The following is a 14,595-nucleotide window of genomic DNA, read 5'->3' as shown; positions in this document are numbered from 1 at the left end:
GGTACAGACCCAGCTTAGTGATGAGCTTGGAGGGTACTATGGTGTTGAAGGCTGAGTTGTAGTCGATGAACAGCATCCTTACATAGGTATTTCTCTTGTCCAGGTGGGATAGGGCAGTGTGCAGTGCAATGGCGATTGCATCGTCCGTGGATCTGAGGCGATATGTGAATTGTAGTGGGTCTAAGGTGTCTGGTAAGGTGAAGGTGATATGGTCCTTAATGCGTACAAAAGCTCCACACCCACCAGTGTCTACATAAGCTGCTGTAGGTTGAGCATTTGACTGTTCTCTCCCCCTCCCGTTGAGGCAGATCGAAATTGGTCCAGTGTGTCACCGCACTGTATTGACCTGCCCTGCACTCAATTTGTTCGCCTTCCCTGTCTCTAAGTGGGGCATGCTGTACGCAGTTTGTTGCGGATCAGCTTTTGTTTATCCATTAGCGTTTATCAGCCAGTAGTAATACATTTTTGGAAGGGGCTTGCTGCTGTGTTTGCGCCACGTGACCACTCACTCACTCAACACACGCCACGTCATTCTGCTGTGTCTGTTGAATATGATCCTCCATGTTGTTAGATAAAGGGCCCTCTATGTTCTGGAGCACGGGACCTCATGATGCTTTATCTCTGCCCTAAAGGCTGGCCGTTTTAGGAGTCCTCCACTCACAAGACAAGCCCATAAAAAGACCATGTGACCATACTCTTGGAAGAGGCATAGGGCACATGCTCGCCCAGACCCTTAGTGGTTCACTCCTAATTAGTGAAGAGAGACAGAGTTTGGAAGTCTAGTAGGTTACTCAGAAATAGATTTTCAATTCAAATGCAATACTTAAATTCTAATTTAAATTCAAAGAGGATAGATAGTGGATAGATAACCCAACTTTGACTGATAGGCCTAAATAACCCAACTTTGACTGATGGGCCTAAATAACCCAACTTTGACTGATGGGCCTAAATAAGCTGAAAGTGGTTGTGTAACCGATTAGTCCTTCTTTAGTTGTTTTGTAGTTGAGGTAGTCACTGCTGGGGTGTCCAGGTGCTCCATTTCAGGTTACACCTAGGATGCTGAGTAGTGTAGAGTTACTGCACCTGTGTCCGTGTGTTGGGCAGCCAGCCAGTAAGCATCTGGAGTAGTGTCAGCGGTGTGACGGATGGCCTCTGAGTCTCTGCTGTCGTGCAGCAGATGGATGGTCTACAGGCAGGATAGTCTGTCTGAGCATGTGGTGCTGACAAAGGTACATTTGGTGCACCAAAATTAAATCCACCATGGCTTGACCCTGGGTTTTTCAAAGGGCTTTGCCTTTATGATCACGTGCTGAACTTGAGTCCTAGCCAAACATGGTTCCGAGGTGCGAAACCCGTTTTGCGTTATGTTAAGCAAAAGCAATGTACAAAGTCTGAGAGACATCATGATAACATTTGCCCTTCAACTGACATGGGGAGGCCAGGGATATCTTCTGGGAATGTATCAGGTTGTCATTCTCTAGTCACTCAAGGTTGAGCTGCTGGACAGTTGTTGATCGACTATCCCCTGAGAGAGAATGTTTTTAGCCTCCACGATGACACAACTGAAATGTTCCTCCAGTCTTTTATGAGAGGAATTCTTTGAGACTCCTGCACTGTTTCTATGCTCTGTCAGGCCCACTATCTTATCTCCTTGATCCTGACAAGATGCTGAAAGCCCCTAAGGCCTTTACTAATGAAACACATATTTATATTGTTGTTTTTATTGTTTACAACCTATAGAAAACATCATAAAGAAACATTTTATTAGATAGATCCAAATGGAGCCAACTTTTGGAGGAATTGTTTTGGTCTCTGGGTTCCCACCCCCCCCCCCAAAAAAATGACAGCCTCTTCCTGTTTTCTCTGTTCTTTTGTTTACTGCTGAAAGGTTTGGCCATTTCTTTGTATCCTCAACCGCACATGCATTATGGAGCCAGGGGTAGGCTGGATCCAGGGGTAGGCTGGATCCAGGGGTGGGCTGGATCCAGGGGTGGGCTGGATCCAGGGGTGGGCTGGAGCCAGGGGTAGGCTGGAGCCAGGGGTAGGCTGGAGCCAGGGGTGGGCTGGAGCCAGGGGTAGGCCGGATCCAGGGGTGGGCTGGAGCCAGGGGTGGGCTGGAGACAGGGGTAGGCTGGAGCCAGGCACCGCTTGACCTGTAGAGTTGGAGAGCCAAATTTAGTTTTACTCTGTGGCAGAACTGTGTACTATACAAATTCTTCCCCAATCACCAGGTCCACTGACATGTTGGTTGTGTTTGCAGTATCACTGATGTGCGGGACAAGCAAGAGAGATGTGTTTTGTATATGCCTAGATCCCCAAATGAATCAAGCCTCCAGGAAGCCGATGTGGAGAACATATCCCCTGGGGTAGGTTTTCCTGAGTCGGGGTGTCTTTGCACCCTGTTAATGCCTCAATCCCAACTAAGCCTACTTACGCACCTTAACATGGCAACGTTTTATTTTCCACAATTTGTTTTATTCGTTTTTCCACCGGTATCGGCTGTTATAGGTCTCGCTCCCTGCTCCTTTTCGCATCTTGGAAAAAGCAGTTTCTTCCTCTCCCCACACTGGGGCATTTGGTCTGAGGACAGGTGTGCTCTCTTTATTTTATTTTTTTTCACTCCTCAATTGAACTCCCGTCCGGGTCAAAGGTCAACCATGTGCAATTACTTTGTGCAACCCAGCAGCTCTGAGTGATGTAACAAGACGACCGGGGGAGTATCGGGCTTCAGGAAGTAATAATAACCAGGGCCCTGCAGCTGACACTGCAGGCTCTGCTAAATGAAAGGGCCTCAAGTCGTCATGTCGCCTTTTGTCCCAGAGGCCCTCGACCACTGTTAGAGGGGAAGGGTGTTTAAGAACGGGAGGATACACTGTCCACTTATAGCTCTGCTAGCTTATCAGTTTGAAGTTTCACACAAAAAGCCCATTTAGAGAGAAATGGCCTGGTTCTCGGTGCCCTGTCACCAAACGGCACCATAGGGCCTGATTGTGTAGAGCAGTCCGAGGAATAGGACAAGCCTTATCTGCCTGCTCAGAATAGGGGCTGGAGGGGCTCACAGACCTACCGCTGTTATCAACACAGCCTGTGTGGTGCTTTCCGTTGAGCAGATTTTCTGGAGGAGGCTGGGCCCTCAACAGTGCTTTGCGACAGCCCCGCAGTTCCTGTGGTCGGACTTTACGCATGTTTTCTTCACTCTAAATGTCTGCCTGTTTCTTGAAGTGGGATTTTGGAAACTTTGTTGTCTGAGTAACCGGAAGCCAGGGGATTTGAGCAGCCTGAGTGCAGCCAGGGAAGTGCTGTGTTTTTCCACCACATGGTCTCATTCAGACCGGGGAGACTGGAGGCTCGGCTGCTCATGTGAAACGGTCAGTACTTTGTCTAAACTGACAGATAACACAGGCTACTTCTTTTAGAGGAAAGACATCATTTAACTCAACTCTGTCAGCTGAGAGTGATTTTACCATTAGGCTAAATTAGGCCTTGTGATTGATAGTTAAGCCTAGCATAAAATGTTTTGGTTTACCTGAGACCTTTGGAATGTTTAGCTTTTATTCCTTGACTTTATTTGTGTCTTTTAATCTCAACAGATCCACTGTTCCGCCACAGTGGTTGAGAGTTGATTTGAGGAGCCCAGTTGTGTTTCCTATGTTCTGTGTTTTTGTGCAAGCAGAGCAGCTATTTGGCCTCTTGTTCCCTCTGTACCTCTCCAGTCCCTGGTCTCGGTCAGACAAACACTGGGATGGCCGCTGGGTTAATATTTGCGCAGCGTGGGCTGCTAATCAGGCCAGTAAACTGGACACCACCCTTCCTGGAGCGCTATCTATCTTGCACAACAGCTACTACCTCAGCCTCCATAGCAGTTCAGTCTCACCCGTGCATCTGTTTGCTTTCTCTTTCATCCTTCGTTCAGGCTTGCAGTAATGGTCTGCCGCTGTCAGCGACCGGGCGCAGGGAGACAAATGTTCTTTAGAGAAATGGAGAGGTTTTGTTTGTTTGTTTGGTTTTCTTCCAGAAAGCACCGCCGACCTGTCTGCTCCTGCCCCGGGGGGCTAAGTGAGGAGAGCAGCACCATTCCCTGTAAGCTAGCGCTCTTCTGCCTGAGATGGATGTGATGGCCTATGCAATACTCAGTGGGCCTGTGCACAGTCACCTAACCCCTGCAGGTTATGACTAGCCTCCCCCTTCTCGGCAGAGCAGAGATCATGTATAGTATGGCGGTAGTTTGTCTATGGCTGGAGTTGAATGAGGAAGGAGGGTAAAGGTTGGTTAACCTTTTAGATAAGCTTATCTGTATCAGAGTTTGACTGTGTGTCAGTTGCTGCGGTCTAATGTCTATCCAACGTCACCGGCTGACCATACAGAACATTAGGAGAGTGGAGCGGCCAGTATTGATGTTTTGCTGATTACTGGGTGATTTGGTAGGACTGTAGGAACAGCATGACATGCTGCACACAATGATGAGTGTTCTCTGTGGTGACACAACACAACTGCCTCTTTCTGTGGCCAAAGCAGAGAGCTCTATGGCTTTCTCTTAGGACCAAACTGGTTTCTGCCAGTCATGACAAGCAACAAATCAAATCAACTTGTATTTGTCACATGCGCCGAATACAATAGGTGTAGACCTTACAGTGAAATGCTTACTAACAAGCCCTTAACCAACAATGCAGTTTTAAGAAAGAATACCAAAAAAATACAATATAAAATAATACGAAATAAAAGTAACAAATAATTAAAGAGCAGCCATAAAAATAACAATAGCGAGTCTATATACAGGGGGTAACGGTACCGAGTCAATGTGCGGGGGCACAGGTTAGTTGAGGTAATTGGGGTAATATGTACATGTAGGTAGAGTTATTAAAGTTACTATGCATAGATAATAAACAGAGAGTAGCAGCAGCGTAAAAGAGGGAGGGGGGGGGGGCACTGAAAATAGTCTGGGTAGCCATTTGATTAGATGTTCAGGAGTCTTATGGCTTGGGGGTAGAAGCTGTTTAGAAGCCGCTTGCCGTGCGGTAGCAGAGAGAACAGTCTCTGACTAGGGTGGCTGGAGTCTTTGACAATTTTTAGGGCCTTTCTCTGACACTGCCTGGTATAGAGGCCCTGGGTGGCAGGAAGCTTGGCCCCAGTGATGTACTGGGCCGTACGCACTACCCTCTGTAGTGCCTTGCGGTCGGAGGCCGAGCAGTTGCCATACCAGGCAGTGATGCAACCAGTCAGGATGCTCTCGGTGGTGCAGCTGTAGAATCTTTTGAGGATCTGAGGACCAATGCCAAATATTTTCAGTCTCCTTAGGGGGAATAGGTTTTGTTGTGATGTGGACACCAAGGAACTTGAAGCTCTCAACCTGCTCCACTACAGTCCCGTCGATGAGAATGGGGGCGTGCTCAGTCCACTTATTTTTCCTGTAGTCCACAATCATCTCCTTTGTCTTGATCACGTTGCGATGCAGTGCCTTAGACCACTGCACCACTACGTTTGTTTGATGACCTGTCTTAATTCTCTGACTGAAAGCCTTTGTGGTGTCAACTGCAGTGCCACCGTCATTCAAAACTAAACACATCCCTTTCTTTGATTACTTGTTTGATTACATAATCATGGATTGTACTGTTAGGAACTGGGTTAGTCTCAACTTGTAGGCCACCAGGACCAAAAGCCATTTCCTGTGCTCACCCTACTGCTCTAGTTTGAGCTTGTTCTGAACACTGTGTTGATGGAAAAGTGTTGCTTGGTCTTATTCTGACCAACCTTACCCTTATCTATGCCTCATTTGCACGTGTCAAACTCATTCCACGATGGGCCTAATATCTGGGGGTTTTCCCTCCTCCTTTGTACTTGATTTGAAGGATTAAGGTCCCCCTCACCTGTCTGTCTAGGTCTTAATTGAAAGGAAACACTAGGCCTTCCATGGAATGAGTTTGACACCCCTGCATTAGTGACTGTAAGATAGCAGCACACTATTATGAGCAATATTTTGAATATTCCCTCAACGATTAGCCTACTAACAAGGCTAACTTCTGAATAAAGCTAAAGCCTAAAAGGTGAGCGTAGAAAAGCTGAAACAACAAGCCTTTCAGAAGCTACCCAGTGTTGCCTGCCTAGTCAGTCTGGCGAGGCAGGAATTGGCAGCCTCCCCTCTCTGCGAGCACGTGATTTCAGCCTGTTGAATAGTGCGCACTTCTGAAGTTCCCTTTGGCTTTGCGCTGCTGCTGCAGAGCACAACCCAGACAGACTGTAAACCGTAGCTCTCCGTCCGTCCTCCTAATAACTCACATGGGAGGGAATCATCAGGGTGTGCCTCACTGAACTTCAGAGAGAGGACAACATCTCCTATCATGGAGGAGAATGAGAGTGAAGACAGGTAGGCAATGACTAGGCAAGTTAGTTCTGATACTTTGCTATTGAGCTGCCTGTGCCTGCTATCGTTGGGGACTTGAGAGCGAGGCGTTTGTTCTCTCATTTGGCACCTGTAATTATAGCTCCCTCCACTAAATCTTAGAAGGTGTAATTTGGGAACCGTTTTTTTTTTTGTCTCATTTAGGAGAGGCGTTTTCTACTCTACAGTGTGCCCCTGTCTCACCACCCACAGTCTTGTTATTTGTGAGACAGGCGATTGTCTTTTGGAAGCTCTAGAAGTCTAGCGACAGGGCTTTGGGACGAGGCATGCTCTGCGTGTAAATCCGTTAAAGTGAATGCACCGTTGATTTAAAGTCAAAGAGCCGTCAGGGAAGAGCCACTTTGATGTCACTGGACGGGCTCCAGATGAAAGGAAGTAGGTGGTGGGCTCTCCGGCAGGGCACACAGACAGCCATTCTGATAAGGTCACTGTGCCAGGGCTCCCTGCCGCCTGCCACAGCTGCCGCCTCTCTCTTTAGGCCACAGAATGATAATAAAAACGTATCTCGTTATCCTAGTCCCTCACCAGCCCAAGCCGAAGACATCATCCAATTTCCAAATGTTTGACATGGTATTCGCTGGGATAGCGTCGCTTCTTGTTTTTCTGTTTTCTCTCGAAATGAGAAAGGGGGGGGAGGGGGGGGGAGGGAGCATTCCTCTCTGAGCTGTGTAATGTGAGAGGGGCTGGCTGGCATGCAAACCTGATGCTAGGGCTGCCCCCCCTTCTCTCTCTGACTCTCTCTCTCTCCCAACCACTCTCTTCGGTTGCCTAGAGACTCGCTGTGGGATGCATGGTAACAGCAGGGAAAGGTCATCCAAACCTTTGAGAAGTTAGTCATCCCCTACAGTGGAGGTAGTAGGGGGGCTCCAGTGGAAGGTGGTAGGGGGGCTCCAGTGGAAGGTGGTAAGGGGGCTCCAGTGGAAGGTGGTAGGGGGGCTCCAGTGGAAGGTGGTAGGGGGGCTCCAGTGGAAGGTGGTAGGGGGGCTCCAGTGGAAGGTGGTAGGGGGGCTCCAGTGGAGGTAGTAGGGGGGCTCCAGTGGAAGGTGGTGGGGGGGCTCCAGTGGAAGGTGGTAGGGGGGCTCCAGTGGAAGGTGGTGGGAGGGGCTCCAGTGGAAGGTGGTAGGGGGGCTCCAGTGGAAGGTGGTAGCGGGGCTCCAGTGGAAGGTGGTGGGAGGGGCTCCAGTGGAAGGTGGTGGGAGGGGCTCCAGTGGAAGGTGGTAGGGGGGCTCCAGTGGAAGGTGGTGGGAGGGGCTCCAGTGGAAGGTGGTAGCGGGGCTCCAGTGGAAGGTGGTAGGGGGGCTCCAGTGGAAGGTGGTAGGGGGGCTCCAGTGGAAGGTGGTGGGAGGGGCTCCAGTGGAAGGTGGTAGGGGGGCTCCAGTGGAAGGTGGTGGGAGGGGCTCCAGTGGAAGGTGGTAGGGGGGCTCCAGTGGAAGGTGGTAGCGGGGCTCCAGTGGAAGGTGGTGGGAGGGGCTCCAGTGGAAGGTGGTGGGAGGGGCTCCAGTGGAAGGTGGTAGGGGGGCTCCAGTGGAAGGTGGTGGGAGGGGCTCCAGTGGAAGGTGGTAGCGGGGCTCCAGTGGAAGGTGGTAGGGGGGCTCCAGTGGAAGGTGGTAGGGGGGCTCCAGTGGAAGGTGGTAGGGGGGCTCCAGTGGAAGGTGGTGGGAGGGGCTCCAGTGGAAGGTGGTAGGGGGGCTCCAGTGGAAGGTGGTGGGAGGGGCTCCAGTGGAAGGTGGTAGCGGGGCTCCAGTGGAAGGTGGTAGGGGGGCTCCAGTGGAAGGTGGTAGGGGGGCTCCAGTGGAAGGTGGTAGGGGGGCTCCAGTGGAAGGTGGTAGCGGGGCTCCAGTGGAAGGTGGTAGGGGGGCTCCAGTGGAAGGTGGTAGGGGGGCTCCAGTGGAAGGTGGTAGGGGGGCTCCAGTGGAAGGTGGTGGGGGGGCTCCAGTGGAAGGTGGTGGGGGGGCTCCAGTGGAAGGTGGTAGGGGGGCTCCAGTGGAAGGTGGTGGGAGGGGCTCCAGTGGAAGGTGGTGGGAGGGGCTCCAGTGGAAGGTGGTGGGAGGGGCTCCAGTGAAAGGTGGAGGGGGGCTTCAGTGGAAGGTGGTAGGGGGGTTCCAGTGGAAGGTGGTGGGAGGGGCTCCAGTGGAAGGTGGTGGGAGGGCTCCAGTGGAAGGTGATGGGAGGGGCTCCAGTGGGTGGAAGGTGGTAGGGGGGCTCCAGTGGGTGGAAGGTGGTAGGGGGGTTCCAGTGGAGGTAGTAGGGGGGCTCCAGTGGAAGGTGGTGGGAGGGGCTCCAGTGGAAGGTGGTAGGGGGGCTCCAGTGGAAGGTGGTGGGAGGGGCTCCAGTGGAAGGTGGTGGGAGGGGTTCCAGTGGAAGGTGGTCGGGGGGCTCCAGTGGATGGTGAGGGTGTTCTAGAACACTCCACTGGAGCGTATCTTCTTCCCTCAGCTAGGCCCTTGATTGGTCAGCTTGGTGTCTCTGACTGTGGTGGGAGTGGGGTTTCTTTCTGCAGAGGTGTTTGGTGGGGGGGTTGTAACGGGCTAAAGGTCAGCAGTGATGTCATCCCAGGAGTGATGCAAGTGTCATTGTGAGAGCAGTGTGGGCGCTTCTGCTTGTTTTTGCTGCTTTGGAACCACACGATTCTCTTCTATTGTAGTCACCTTTGAACTCTGCAAATATAACCAAGCAACAACACAGCAAAATCTTGCCAATGCACTTATCTCCATTTATGATGTGGTAATGGAAGGGCTGTGTTGCTGAATTTTGTGTTGCTATCTTATGCAAGTGCACATGCAAACGTTCAGAGTGAGCAGGCTTTGGAAAAAATATCCCCCTCCCAGTACTTTTCCAACGTTCTCTTGAGAAATGGCACCACGGTGTAAAGCCTTCCAGGACGAGCACAGATGCAGAAGTGAAGCTGTTCAAGCTTCCGTCTTGTTTTATGAAGAAAATATTTAAGCAGAAGGATAAAAACAGGAGAATATCTGCACTTTATTAGGCTAGCCTGTATAGTGAAGAGAGTTTGTTACCGTGTGTGTGTGTGTGTGTGTGTGTGTGTGTGTGTGTGTGTGTGTGTGTGTGTGTGTGTGTGTGTGTGTGTGTGTGTAGCTTGTTCAGAATAAAACTGTAAAAGAAAAGCCTGTATACTGTAGGTCAACTTTCCTTTTCACTATGGAAATCAATCAGCCAATCTGCAGCATCCAGTCATTTGTTGACATGGGCCTTTTTTCTATCACCATGCAGACTGGACTTTCTCATCAAACAGTAATAAATGATAATAGACCTACATTTATTTAGGCCCAGTGTCATTTTATTTGAATTGACATCCCTTCATAGCCACTTACCTCGTTGACCTTACTGAAATCAGATTGTTATGCCATGTCCATGGTGAATTTGATTACCATAGGACATTTTGACCTTTCACTTGAACATTGCTCTTTGAATTAATGCTGTAGATAAGAACCTTTACCGTTCGCGTTGAATATTTTCAAGATTATGTTGTGTGGATGTGAGCATCAAAACAACATTCCATAAGTAGGTTGATCATGCGTAGGTTGATCATGCGTAGGTTGATCATGCGTAGGTTGATCATGCGTTGATAATATGCTAACGTTGTCTTTCTCCTCTCTTTTGAATTGTTCTCTGTCCAGGTATGGCCTCACAAGTCTTGATCTACCCACCACACATTTATCAAACCCAGACTAGTGCCTTTTGCAGCGTGAAGAAACTCAAAGTCGAGCCCAGCAGCTGTGTGTACCATGAGAGGGCCCACCCGCGGACTTATCTGAACGGCAGAACCCTTGGCATAGCGCACCCGATCAGACTTGCTCCCTCCTTTGCGACCCGAGACTCGGCGGCGGGTGTGAGAACGTGTGGCGGCGGGCAGGAGTTCCCTGTACAGACGGTGGCCGTGCACTGCGTACGGAAAGAGCAGAACAGAACAGTAACAGGCCCGGCGGAGGCCCAGCAGCCCCAGGACACAGGGCCAGTCCCCTGGCAGGGCAAGGGGCAGGAGCAGACGGACAGAGACAGGGAAGGCAGCAGTAGTGGAGCGACAGGAGGAGGGGAAAGGGGGGAGGAAGGTAGAGGAGGTGGGGAGGAACAGACAGAAGGTGACTGGGAAGAGGACGATTGTGGAGGTTTGAACTCGGCCGAGAGCTCTCAGCGATGTGGGCTGAAACGTAAGAGCGAGGAGCTTGATAACCGCTGGAGCGCCATGCAGATAGTGGAGGACCTGCCCATGTTGCCAGCCATGATGCAAACGACCAATGGGGGGAACCCGGCTGGGTTGCCCGCGCCGACAGCTGTAGGGGGCGCTGGAGGACCCCCAACCAAACAGGGAGCGGCGGGCGGAGCAGGAGGGGGTGACGGGGACTACCAGCTGGTGCAGCATGAGGTCCTGTGCTCCATGAAGAACACGTACGAGGTGTTGGACTTCCTGGGCCGTGGCACCTTCGGACAGGTGGTAAAGTGCTGGAAGAGGGGCACTGGGGAGGTGGTGGCGGTGAAGATCCTGAAGAACCACCCATCGTACGCACGCCAGGGCCAGATCGAGGTGGGCATTCTGGCCCGTCTGAGCGGGGAGAACGCGGATGAGCACAACCTGGTGCGGGCCTTCGAGTGCTTCCAGCACCGCAGCCACACCTGCCTGGTGTTTGAGATGCTGCAGCAGAACCTCTATGACTTCCTCAAGCAGAACAAGTTCAGCCCGCTGCCTCTGAAGGTAATCCGGCCCGTGCTGCAGCAGGTTGCAACGGCCCTGAGGAAGTTGAAGACCATGGGCCTGATCCACGCCGACCTGAAGCCGGAGAACATTATGCTGGTGGACCCTGTCAGGCAGCCCTACAGGGTGAAGGTGATAGACTTTGGCTCAGCCAGCCACGTGTCCAAGGCTGTGTGCTCCACATACCTCCAGTCCCGCTACTACAGGTGAGTGTCTACAGAGGTTTGGGTGGAAGGTTAGACATTCAATGCTGGGTTGTTTGTGTACAATACAGGCTGTCTATAATAAGTCAGTGAGTCAGTGCAGGAGAGGCCAGGATGATCATATTCTGACAGTAAATCCTTACAGTTTGAGAGTAATGACATATCCTCCCAGATATGCTTGAGCTTCTGCTAGGGAGCTGAGATCATCTTAAAATCTAATCTCACCAGAGGTTGACTTTCACTGGTGTCCACATACACTGTAGGCAACCATGAGGTAGAGCTGCACAATTCATCCATTTGACATCGAAATCGCAATATTGACATGTGCAACGTCCATATTGCAAGAGATTTATATCACATGCAATATTGTGAAATCCACTCAGCTGTGTGTAATGTCCGTTGTTGTAGTTTACTCAGATTGATATTTTTTTAGTCTCCTCTTGCGGCTGCTTTCCACACACACCAAGCCTCACCCTGTCGCTCAGGAAGAGCACTTCCTCCTCTTACATCCACCAGAAGTTTGCATGCTGTTCTGTTAGGTCAAATTCAGTCAAACAAGCACGATGCTGCTTACCCCTTTGCTTTTTTAAATAAATCATTCTATTTCTATGATTCCAACCGTTCATCCAAGTGTTTTGATTTTTATCGGAAGTCAAATCACAATCACAGTCAAATGAAAATAAAATGTAGATTTTTTTTGCCCATATCATGCAGTTCTACCGTGAGGTCAACAAAAAAAACGCCCTCCTGAGGTCAGGCAAGGATACGTCTCTTCTACTGCCTAACATCCTGTGCATTCAGGAGCTACATACCACGACTTGTGAAAAATGTGACCCCACAGTGTTACTGGCAGGGGGTAGCCTGCTCACGTCCACTCAGCCTGGGAAAGGAAACAGTGTTCTGAAAACAGACTGCAACACAATGAGGCGGGGGGAGAAAAAAAATCTATAACTGTCTGTATGAGTTTGTGAACATCTCACACATTGTTAGCAGTCCCGTTGAGGCTGGGTTAGGATTGAGCCGTCAGCCGTCTGTAGGATTTGTTAAGATGTCATGGTGAGCAAGGAACTGCCTGTAGGCAAATATTAGAAGTCTTAGCCCTCTAATGCATAGGCCTATACTTCCGGCCGTTGGATTGAATGTCAAGGAGCAAAAAGGCCTACATGTGTACTGTATGTGTGTTTCCCTGGGAAGGAAATGTGTATGTTGCATAAAGACCATGCTAACCAGTTGAGGATGAACAACTTCTCTCTCAAACAAAACACCTCCCGAGTCCGAACGTAACGCTGTTACGAACCCTGATGCGTAACATAGCAGCCTATCTGGTATGTTTATGTTGAGAAGAATGTTTATTCTGCTCTTGGACAGGCGAACGGAAAACCCACGAGACGAATTACCCTTGGCAGCACCCTATGGGCGCCGGTAGTTTTTAGTTTTCAGAAACGGGCCCTGAAATGATATGAACTGTTACGTAAGGGTCTGGAGAGGAATGACCTAGTTTAGTGTCAGTCAGTAGTCTGTGGTTTCTGCCTCTTGGCTGCTGTGCTGACAGTCTATTTGTGTGATGAGGAGGATGTTTAGTGAAGAGTCAACCCATTCAGCGCTCAGTTCCTGAGAGGTCTCATCGGAGGAAGAACATGCAAGATGACTTGTTTTTGTGACCGGAAAATACATTTGTCCTCCTTAAATAGAAAGCACTGTACTGTCTCTCAGAACATCTCATAGGAGCAGCTAGGCCTATTTATACATTATATATGGGGTGGAGGGTTTGACTGTTTGTTAAACAGCACAGAGGTCTGTCTTCTCGTAAAATGTCATGATGGAGTTCTAATGTAATGACTGTAATGGTTCTGTCAATGGTTGGCTGCACAAAATAAGGTCATAACCTTGCATTAGCCACCATTAGCTTCCAACTGCTCTGGTACCAGATCCTGTTCTGTATGATGGTGGTGAATGATGTCACCCTGATGAAGGCTTTAATACTGAAACGAGTCAGGTTTAGAATGCACCTTTTTGCTGAACCTGAATAGGCCTGAGTCTGTCACAGACTGTGGTTTTCCTTCAATTCATACACCTTGGTCGGTCTGTGAGGTAGAAGTAGTAGTAGCCTATTCTTTTCCCCTTGCTTGTTGTGGTAGCACAGGTCTGGAGGACCTGGCAGCTCTCCTGTTTTCCACTGCCTCAGAAGAGCATCATCAGGCAGCCCTACTGCACGAGGATGGATGTTTCTAATTAACCAGTTCTAATTAAAGTCTCTGCTCTGGGTCTGGAGAGAGAGAGAGAGGAGAGGGGAGGGGGAGAGACAGAATGGGCCTGTGTGCACTGCAGCCATGTCCTCAGTAAGTAGGCCTAAGTGAGCGTAACACAGGCTAGGCTTCTCTGTTGACTAGTGCTTTGCTATTTGACATGTTCATTGAACAGACCAACACATTTACATTTAAGTCATTTAGCAGACGCTCTTATCCAGAGCGACTTACAAATTGGTGCATTCAACTTAGGATAGCTTGTGGGACAACCACATCTTGATCACAGTAAGTACACTTCTTCAAACAAGCAGCTGTGAGCAAAGTCAGTGCAGTCAGGGACAACTAGATCTCGATCACAATAAGTACATTTCTTTAAACAAGTCAGTGCTAGCAGGTGAAATAAGTCAGGTGTTAGTTTAAACAAAAGACAGTGGTAGTAAAGGGGGGGTAGAAGGATTACTATTCTACTATTCCAGGTATTCCTTAAAGAGGTAGGGTTTCAAGTGTCTCCGGAAGGTGGTCAGTGACTCTGCTGTCCTGGCGTCGTGGGGGAGCTTGTTCCACCATTGGGGTGCCAGAGCAGCGAATAGCTTTGACTGGGCTGAGCGGGAACTGTGCTTCCTTAGAGGTAGGGGGGCTAGCAGGCCAGAGGTGGATGAATGTAGTGCCCTCGTTTGGGTGTAGGGTCTGATCAGAGCCTGAAGGTAAGGAGGTGTCGTTCTGCAAGCTGTTGTAAAAGTGACAGTATAAAAGCCACATGTCAATTGAGATTGTGTCTGTACCACAACAGACAGTTCAATTGAGATTGTGTCTGTACCACAACAGACAGTTCAATTGAGATTGTGTCTGTACCACAACACAGACAGTTCAATTGAGATTGTGTCTGTACCACAACACAGACAGTTCAATTGAGATTGTGTCTGTACCACAACACAGACAGTTCAATTGAGATTGTGTCTGTACCACAACACAGACAGTTCAATTGAGATTGTGTCTGTACCACAACACAGACAGTGTGAAGTCCTGTGCGTGTTTTCA

At 49.8% G+C, this 14,595-nt stretch overlaps 1 pseudogene across 1 annotated transcript in view; it reads left to right on the top strand.

Annotated features, from left to right (window-relative positions):
- Window positions 1-6,263: 6,263 nt before the first annotated feature.
- LOC311120756 (homeodomain-interacting protein kinase 3-like) overlaps window positions 6,264-14,595 on the top strand; it is a 63,368-nt pseudogene continuing 55,036 nt past the window's right edge. The window contains exons 1-2 of the transcript in view: window positions 6,264-6,361; window positions 10,036-11,314. The product of the transcript in view is annotated as a homeodomain-interacting protein kinase 3-like (transcript). The remainder of the gene's footprint in view (window positions 6,362-10,035; window positions 11,315-14,595) is intronic.

The sequence above is a fragment of the Coregonus lavaretus genome (genome assembly GCF_964263955.1).
Source record: "Coregonus lavaretus genome assembly, contig: HAP1_SCAFFOLD_431, whole genome shotgun sequence".
Taxonomy (NCBI): domain Eukaryota; kingdom Metazoa; phylum Chordata; class Actinopteri; order Salmoniformes; family Salmonidae; genus Coregonus; species Coregonus lavaretus.
Note: the sequence above shows the minus strand (reverse complement) of the source record. Positions and strands in the feature narration are given on the sequence as shown.